At 42.6% G+C, this 7,321-nt stretch overlaps 1 pseudogene; it reads right to left on the bottom strand.

Annotated features, from left to right (window-relative positions):
- Nucleotides 1–1,279: 1,279 nt before the first annotated feature.
- Nucleotides 1,280–7,321, bottom strand: part of LOC101582030 — a 10,147-nt pseudogene continuing 4,105 nt past the window's right edge.

Here is a 7,321-nt window from a genome sequence, read left to right on the forward strand (position 1 = left end):
GGAAAGCTAAAAGAAAAGTAACTATGGGGAAAAAAAAAAAAAGAAATTTTAAGAAAGGGGTCAGGGAGATGGCTCACTAGAATAAGCACTTGCCTGGCAAGCATAAGGGCGTGAGTTCAATCCCCGGTTCTGCCAAAAAAAAAAAAGTACGAAATTAATTTAAAAAAATTTTTAAAAGAAAAGCAACTACACTAAAATGATATTCTACCTGACTTATCCTTGTGGAACTCTACTGTCTGCGATAATATAATAGTGACAGATGTTAGCCACACATGACTAAGTACTGAGCACTTATATAGCCTTTGTAGACAGTGAATACCACATTGTACTGCACAGTTCGCGAGTCCACTTCATGTCCCCAGATTCTATGTCACATGCTTATTCCCAGCTTCATTCTCCAGGTGACCTTTGTCATTCCCAGGTTCATTCTCCAGTTGACCCCGTTCTCCTCTGCCTCTTCCCTCCAGTCTGACACACTAATCGGCTACCTTCCAGCCTCCAACATTGGGTCTATTTCCTGGTCATTGATTTTCTCTCAGAATCCCACACTGTCTTTCATTTGACTCAGCCTTGCTGCCTCCCAACCTGGGTGGACTTGTATGCCACGGGAAAATCCCTTCACAGTCCACTGTCCCGCCATCACTAGCCCTACAAGAGACTCTACGCGCCACCTCCACTCTTTTTCCTGGCAACTTCAGCCAGCCACCAGTAACTGAGAATATCCTTGGTGTTTTCCTTTCCTGACAATGTGAGTTAGACAATGGGATATTTAGGATGACAATGTGTGTTAGGGTGGTGTGTGTGTATGTGCATGTCTGTACATACATACAAACACACACACTTACACGTATACTTTTTTTCTGTGCTGGGGAATCAAACCTAGGACCTCATGCACGTGAGGCAAGTGTGTTGCCACTGACCTATATCCACAACCCTGCATGCATATTTTGATTCAGTGTCTTGGTAGTAGGTAAAGGGCTTCATCCTCTGAAGTCTTTTCTGACAAGAGTTTTGAATTCTGATTTGTATTAAAAAACAACAGTATTGATGGGTAGATTACATTTGTAATGGAAAAGATGAATTCAATGTAGAAAATCTACTTCACTGGCCAAAGCACCGGGCCAGATTTAATAGGATTATATATAATGGTGACAAATCTCTCATTCTATTTTTGGCTCAAAATGGCCAATTGCCTAAATGTCAAGATAGGATTTAAAAATGCTTTGTGCTCCTTTGGGCTGGCCTTAAACAGTAAAGCACATATCCTCATAGAAAGCACTCATAGAAGAGCATACAACAGGGGCTGGGTGGCCTGCTTGCACCCACGCTGAACAGGCAACACCTGGAGCATGGTTCCAGCTTCTGAGCGTTTCTCTTTTTTGAAAAGAGGGAGCACTGACCAGGTCTGAGTGAGGGGGTTGACCATGATGCTGAAAGAACTGCGCCTGCGCCATACAAGGATTCTGGACAAGAGCGAGCACCATGGGATGAAGTCATTGCCTTTGGACTCTGACGGGTTATCACAGAGCTGCAGAGGCCAGAATGAGGGCCAGAGAGTGAAAACTTAAGCAGATTTCAACTGAGTTTCAGTAACATGATTCCAGTGGTCAGAACGATGATTTCCATTGGTCTAACTGGCAGAGTTTAGTACAGACCCTGGAGGGACATTGTCAAAATATGCTCCCAAGCCGGCCTGTGAAACACGGGTTGCCACCAGAGTGACGGACAGCTAATTCAAAGTGTGTAGGACCTGTATTAGCTGGCCTCGTTTAGTTCAAAGGTTTTACATTAAGTGTTAGACTCTTCTTGAGCCAGCTCAGCATTCTAATTAAATAACCTTGGCTCCTAGAATGTAGAAAACAGGTTTTAAGCACAGAACCTCCAGCACCAAGCAGAATGGCAACATAATTTTAGCTCCTGAGCAAAATGAGTCTCCCAACAGTGTGAGTACAGTGTGCACATTAACATTTGAATATGCTGTATAATGAGCATACTAATTATAGAAGAGAAGAATACTTGAAGAATAAAATAAGCTGTGATCATACAAGAGAAAGGGGTTAGCAATTGAAGGGCATAGACTTCCACTTGTTATCTAAAAATACGTACATGGTAGGGCCAGGGAGATAGTTCAGCAGCATAAGTGCCTGCCTGGCAAGCACAAGGTCCTGAGTTTGATCCCTGGTACACACACAGAAAAACCCCCTGCAACAATAGCAGTTGTTGGTTGTCATCATAGGGAAACAAATGGGAATTGGTGTGATTATAGAAATGGAATGATGGTGGCAAACAGATATCAGACTTTAATTGGAAATAAGTTTTTTTCTAAAATCATATTCAGATTTACCACCAATAAGAATGTCTCACCATGTGTTTGGCTCCTTTGAGAAACTCAGAACATGAGTCTATTGATGTAGGACTAACCTCAACTTTGCAGAAGGAGCTGACAGATTCATTGCCAGATAAGAGGCTGTGAAGGGGCAGGGTGGGGAAGAACTGGATTGGGCATGGGGACATGTAATCTTGAAACAGAAGGTATTGCAGGGAGCGGAGGCCATGTGCCTTGGATAACCTACATTTAAAAAAATGTTTTTTAATGTATTTAGTACAGGGTGTACAGGGTCTCACTACACAGATCAGACTCATAGTGATTCTCCTGTTTTCAGCCTCCCAAGTGCTGGGATTACAAATGTGAGCCACCAGGCCCAGTCTCAAATGCTGTTTCAGTATACACTGGGGTGGGGCTAGCATGACACACCAGGGATCAAACGTCAGTCCCTGTGTCTGCCTAAGCAGGTGCTTTAGTCTGCTGAGCTATCTGGCCGGCCCTTTTAAAGATTTTGTTTTTTGGGTTTTTTTGTTTTTTTTTTTTGGTGGAACTAGGGATTGAACTCAGGCCCTTGCGCTTGCCAGGGAAGCGCTTATTCTACTGAGCCATCTCCCCGGCTCCCTTTTTTTTTTTTTTTAACCTATTATCTAGAGACCAAAGTTCTCAAAGTATGGTCTGCTCTCCTCAGTACTCTTTTAGCAATTCCATAAGATCAAGATCACTTTGACAATAATATTAAAGGAACTCAGTGGTAGAACACTTAGCTGGTATGTGTGAAGCCCTAGATTTGGTCCCTAGCAATGAGAGAGACAGAGAAAAAAAGACAGAGAAAGAAAAAGACAGACAGACAGACAGACACAGAGACCAGAGACACACAGAGAGAAAAAGAGAGACAGACAGACAGACAGAGACCAGAGACACACAGAGAGAGAATTTAAGATGTTACTTGATTTTTTTAAGTACTGAAAGACTCTGCATGGGGCCAGGGAGATGGCTCAGTGGTCTAAGCTCCCTCCTGGAAAGCATGAAGACCTGGCATGCTGCGCTGGTCCCGCACTGTGCTGGCCACTGAAATTAGCCGTGATGGCGCACTCCTGTAATCCCAGAGCTGGGGAGGCTGAGACAGGAAGATCACTATAAGTCCTGGCTGCGAAGTGAGACCCTGTACCAAACAAGTGATAAATCTTTAAAGAAAAAAAGAAAGATTATGCATTATAATTTGATTTAAATGAGACCAGCAGTAGAAGCAAATCCTTAGGGACAGAAACACTGGTCACTGGGACCAGAGCAGGTTAGAATGGGGAGTGACTGCTTACTCAATACAGGGTTTTTCCTTTTGTGGTGATGAAAATGTTCTGGAGTTAGGAAGTGATGCATTTTGTACAACACTGTGACGGTATTAATGACACTGAGTTATATTCTTCTTTAAATTGGTAACATGGGGCCAGCCAAATAGCTCAGCAGATTAAAGCGCCTGCAAGCAGATGCTGGGGCCGGGGATTCAATCCCTGGCCTGCCATGCTAGCCCCACCCCCACGGTGCACTGAGCCTGAGCGTGGTGGCGCAAGCCTGTAATCCCAGCTCGTGGGAGGCTGTAAACAGGCAGATCACTACAAGTCCGATCTAGTAGTAAGACTCTAAACACCCTATAAACCCTTCCTTAAAGTACAAAAAAAAAAAAAAAGTAATATGAAGTCGGGCATGGTGACACATGATCTTTCTTTCTCTTCCTTTCTTTTTCTTCCTTTCAACAGGGTCTCACCATGCAGTTCAGACAGGGCTTGAACTCACTGTGTAGCCCAGACTGGCCTCAAACTTGTACCAGTCCTCTTTCCTCAGCCTTCTGAGTGCTAGGATTACAGGTATCACCACCATTCCTGTCACCACATGCCACACCAGCCCTGTTCCTGGGTGTACTGAGCCAGCAGCCACTGATACCAGGCATGGTGGTGCACACCTGTAATCCCGGCACTGAGGAGGCTAAAAACAGGAGGATCACTACAAGTCCGAGCTCCATAATGAGACCTTGTGCCAAACACATAATAAATAAATAAATAATTACCAGATGTGATAGCACATACTTGTTATCTCAGCACACAGGAGGCTGAGGCAGGAGGGTTGCTATGAGTTTGAGGCCAGACTGGACTACATAATGAGACCCTGTCAAATAAATAAATAAATACACCCAAAATTGGCCTAAAGATGAACATTTTACAACCTTGGCCAGGGAGAAAGAACATAGGTACAGGAATAATTTGAAGACCCAGAAAGCAAAACTAGGACTACTAATTTTATGAGGTAAAGATTTCAGCTCGGGGGCTAAGGCATAGCTCAGTAGTAAAGTATGTGCTTCATCTGGCAGTGCTATCATTTCAAAGCCCAGGACCAAAACGAAAACAACAACAACAACAAAAATTCAGCTCAGCCTAAAACAGTTTCCTAATGATTTGAGAGAGATAAAGTGAAAGGAAGCACCTCCAGAGGAGGTGAGGCTTTGGCATCCAGGTTCATGTTTGGACCTCACAATAACTATGTGGTCTCTGCCATCGTTGCATTTGACAGCCATGTGAAGCACTGTATATTCATCACATATAATGCTTTAATGTTTTTTTTTTATTTTAACATTTATTGTGTGTGTGTGTGTGTGTGTGTGTGTGTGTGGCCAGCTCAGCCCACCAGGGGGTGCGGCTGGCTGGCATGTGGTGCTGGGGGATTGAACCACGGTCCCTGTGCTTTGCCAAGCTTGTTCCAAGTAGGTGCTTTAGACCACTGAGCCATCTCTCCAGCCCTAATGCTTTAATGTTGAAAACTACAACTCAACCCAATTTGTAGCAAGTGATTTGTGTCTCTGTGTACCCCAGGAGCTGGCGGGGAGTGTGGGGGGATGCACAAAAGAAAGAATGTGCAATAAAAGGACAAGAGACAAGAGGTAGGCTCCAGAGGAGGTCTGTTAGCCTGACTGGCAGAAGACCCAAAGAACAACAGTAGGAGTATTTATACCTTTGCAAAGTTAGTATCAGGAGACACAAAGTTGCCTAGTGACTAATAGCTGAAATTGACCAGGTAGGATGTTTTTCTCAAGACTGAGGTAGCCTGACTGCTTTAAGCCCTCTACCCTTGTCCTTCCCTCCTACATATGATCAATTTCCAACTTCAGCATTCCCAACCTCTCTCTCTTTCCTGTTTTGTTGTGCGAGTGATGGGGGGGTCCATTGCAGCTGGAGAAGCTGTTTGGAGAACTCTGTAGACCTGTTCATTCTTAAAGCCAGTCCAAAGATTTTTGGTACCTGTACACAGCAATTTAACCTTATATTGTCCAGTAATCCATGACAGTAGTGAGTTACCAGTACAGCTGGCAAATGACAGAAATTGTTAATAACTTAGCATACTACATCATTATTTTATTACATCTCATGGTTACATTTTCCTGCTCCATGGTTAAGACCAAGTTAAAGCAAGACCTGTATAAATAAAAAACCCTTTTGCCTTTTATCAAGGTCAGTTAAAACTCCTCAGGATTTACCTTGGAACCAAATGTAGCACCTCTTAGATGTTCTCTCAGTGTCAGCCATCTGGATGAATCATGGTCATTCCTTGACCAAGTTGCTTTTCTGTGAAAGCTTGGGAGACTTTTTCTCCCCTGTGACTCTCCTTAGGCATCACTTTCCTCTGTGTTCCCATAATCTCCTTGATCAGAAAATCAGGGACTCAACTGAGTTACAGGATGTCACAGCAGAGGTTCTGTTATGTCCTGAGTCCTCATTGACCTAACAGGGCTCCAAAATATTGGCTGTTTTCTAGCCCACCTATCTCCCTAATTTTTGGTCTCTAAACCTCAGTTGTTAAACATCCAGAAGAGAAACTTAATAACATTACCCTGTAATGGAGGCAGTAAGCTTAACATCATTATCTACCTGAATATCAAATACTTTAGACACAAAATGGAACTATCATTTTCTTTTTTTTTTCCTTTTTATTTAAGGGTGTGTGTGTGTGTGTGTGTGTGTGTGTGTGTGTGTGTGTGTGTGTGTGTGTGTGTGTGTGTGTGTGTGTGTGTGTGTGTGTGCAGGGTCTCACTACATAGCTCAGCTCAGATTCATAGTGATCCTCCTGATTTCTGAGGTCTCCCTAGTGCTGGGATTACAGGCATGCACCACCAGGCTCAGACTCCATCACCGACTCAGTGCACGTGGGGTTGGGGCCGGCACAGCATGTAGTGCCAGGGATCAAACCCCGACTCCTACATTTACCTAAGCAAGCGCTTAGTCTGCTGAACTATACCACCAGCCCTATAAAAGTTGAGAAGGATTTTTTTTCTTTTTCTTTTTTTTTTTAACTGGATCAGGCTGCCTTAAGGGCGGGTCTGGTAAGGCATGTGGAAATGGGGATTGAACTGCATTTGCAGAAGTAGGTGCTTAAACTACTGAGCTAACCCAAAAGCCCCTGAAACTGTCATTTTCTAACAACCATGGGTATTCTAATATTTAAATCCCTATAGAATGTTAACAGACAACAATCACATATTTTTACACAGAAATCAAAGCCATATATAACACTACAGTATGACAATCATGATGACATTTTTTTTGTTGTACTTAAATTTTCATTTTGACATAACAAAACCCTTTTTGCCAACCATCTCTATCTAATACATAAGAAGCTTTTACTTAATTAATCATCCTTTAATGAGATATACATCAGAAGCTTTTTGTTAAAGGCAGAGGTTTCAATCTGAAAGGAAGTTGTATCACAATAAGCAATACTTGTTTTATATTTTAGAAGAACTGTACATCTGGAATCCTGAATACATTTAATACATCATGAGATTAATGTTAGTTGCCTTACACATATGAAAACCCTTGTTTCTTAAATTAGTTTTATATCAAAAACATCTTTTATGAGAACATTTTATTGTAATTTTTTTCTGAAAAACTTCATCTTTTCCAATGACCAAATTTTTGGGGATGTCTCCTAAGAGACTATGAAGATTACTGG

This window comes from Octodon degus, unplaced genomic scaffold (genome assembly GCF_000260255.1).
Source record: "Octodon degus isolate 3935 unplaced genomic scaffold, OctDeg1.0 scaffold00221, whole genome shotgun sequence".
Taxonomy (NCBI): Eukaryota; Metazoa; Chordata; class Mammalia; order Rodentia; family Octodontidae; genus Octodon; species Octodon degus.